We start from the raw sequence: 2618 nt of genomic DNA on the forward strand, positions 1-2618 counted from the left end.
ACAGATATCTATTGCCGAATATTCAGGGACAGATGAAAAAGGTCGCAGAGTAATGGGACTAGTTGATAATTTCACTATAAGTAATGAAATTTCAGCCGATCCAGATTTTACTTGGATTATTCCAGACAGTTAGAGCTTCGAAGATGCTTCAACAATTCCCCAAACCTATTTGGCAGCTTTCTGCATTTTGCATTCGGATACTTGGAGGTTTAAACGAATTAAAACTGTATTAGTACATTATGGTGCTAGCGACGTAGGACAGGCTCTCATAAATTTATCCTTATCTTATAATTTTGATGTTTACACTACTTACGAAACGGAAGCAGAAAACGAGTGATCGAGTCGATGCGACCACGTTTACCACAGTCCAATATTATCAAAGTTAAAGACTATAGAATTAATATTATAAATATTACGAAAGGCAAAGGTTTTGATTTTGTAGTTGCAAACTATTCCATCTTAGACGATATGGAAGATTGTTTGGACATTGTTAAAATTTAAAACATTTGGTAATAATTTACGATTCTAAAGGGCCTAATTATAATCTCTCTACAGGCTCTATAGGCGGGTATAATAAAACCAATTACATCACGAAGAATTACGATTCAGGGAGCAATAGAAGAAAGAAAAATTGAGGCTTGTGAACGTTTCGGAAAGGTAATAAATTATATATAAAGTTTATGGAATAATACGTTCGATTTGTTGAAAATTATTATACGAGTGTATTTTTTTACAGGTTTTGGTCAACTTGCAAGAAGAAAAAATATTCTCTAACTTAATTCCTCAACTTTTCTTTCATAGCGATAAATGCTACCTCGTTATTGACGGTTTTAATATCTTTGGAAAAGTACTGATCGAATGGATGATCGAACAAGGAGCTAGAAAATTTATCATTGTTTCTAATATGTCAAATCGAGGTAGCGAAAACTTGGTCCTTAAATGGCGCGAATATGGAGCAACGATCATTTTTCGACAAGAGGTTGACTTGAGCAAAGCCACAAGCTTTGACAAAATATTTAAAGAGCTTTAACTGTAGCTCAACTCGATGGTATATTCGATTTACAGAGAACGAAGATAGATTCGTCAATTTCTTCGTTAAAGTATTTTAAAGTTACTGAAATACTCGATAAATATAGCAGAAAGCACTGTCCATCACACGTAAATTCTTCATTTTCTCCTCGCTCAACTTGGACGAAGATAGCTTAGGAGACACTAATGTGGAAAAATATGCAAAAAAAGAAAAGAATCTTCCCTTCATGGGTTATTTATATTATTGCCTAATTTTGTGGGAAATACACTAACTGAGACTAAATTTCAAAATTTATGTAACACGAAAATGTCATGGTTCTTAAAACGACTAAATGCTATACTTTGCGCAGACTCTTCAGTAATCGCTGTTCGTCAAATATTAACAGATAATTCCCCAAATGACGACGAGAAAAATATCTTCGTTGGGGAGACCGACGATGAGGTAATTCATTTTATTTTTATGTCAATAATGACATTATCTATTTTTTGTTTCGATTAACTCTTTTACGATAGTATTATTATTATAATTATTATAATTATTACTGCGTTATTATAATTATATATTACTATTATTATTATGTAAGATTTATATCTCATTAATTTTGTCTGTGTTTTAAATTATTTAGCAACGAATTGATGAATGGAATCCACAAGACGAGGAAATACGGCAGTTCGAACAATATCTCTATAACTATGATTAAAAAATTATGTAAAATTATACAAGAATTATGTAAGTTTCGTCAAGTATACGTTTACCTACTTTTAATCAGCCTTCTCGTTGTTTCCTCTTTATATTCGCAAATTTTGTAACTTTTTTTAGAAAAAGATAATAATGATATCGTACATGAAACGAAATATGAAATGAAATGTATTGAAATATAAAAAGTTAAAAGTGTACTTTAAAGATTAAACGAGTAAAATTACATTGTTTCTCGACGTTTATTGCTCTTTTCGCCTCTTTTTGACTTAAGTTATTCACTTGTTTCACGAAACACATTTTCCACTAACGTATACGTTAACACAGTAATGCACATTTAACGAGCTAAGGATTAATAATACATTTTACAATCATAAGGAACACTATAAATTTACATACAGCAACACCAGAGGCTTCAGGTCTACAATTGATTATATTGTTACCAACAGATACGTCCAACCAAACCAAATATTAGATACCAGGACGTTAAATTCCGCGAATGTAGAAAGCGATCATAGCCAGCTATTAGCAAAAATAAGAATGAAGTTTAAACCCCCAAGAAATCTTGCCCGAGCAACTCAAGAATCGAAAATAAACATCGAGTCACGATGGAACTTACCAACCAAACAACTATATGAGAACAGGTTAAAGGATAAAATCGAAATAAACCCAATAAAAGAAGAAGATAATACAAACACGGCATGGAAGAAACTAAAAACTAACATTTTAGAAGCTGCATATGAAGCCCTGGGAACACGAAATGTAAAAAACCGGGCTAGAATGATCAAAACTCCTTGGTTCCGCCCAGAAATTAAGGAAATATGCAAAAAAAAAGAAAATAGCATACCTTAACTATAGGACATTACGAACACCTGAATCATACGAAATGTAT

The 2618-nt window shown here is 32.1% G+C and overlaps 1 long non-coding RNA gene across 1 annotated transcript; it reads left to right on the forward strand.

Moving 5' to 3' along the window:
• Positions 1–1232: 1232 nt before the first annotated feature.
• Positions 1233–1965, forward strand: LOC122519036. The gene is made up of 2 exons (XR_006304232.1): positions 1233–1471; positions 1656–1965. It is a non-coding gene; the product is annotated as an uncharacterized LOC122519036 (long non-coding RNA).
• The last annotated feature ends 653 nt before the right edge of the window (positions 1966–2618 follow it).

The sequence above is a fragment of the Polistes fuscatus genome, unplaced genomic scaffold (assembly GCF_010416935.1).
Source record: "Polistes fuscatus isolate 324 unplaced genomic scaffold, CU_Pfus_HIC Scaffold28, whole genome shotgun sequence".
Taxonomy (NCBI): Eukaryota; Metazoa; Arthropoda; class Insecta; order Hymenoptera; family Vespidae; genus Polistes; species Polistes fuscatus.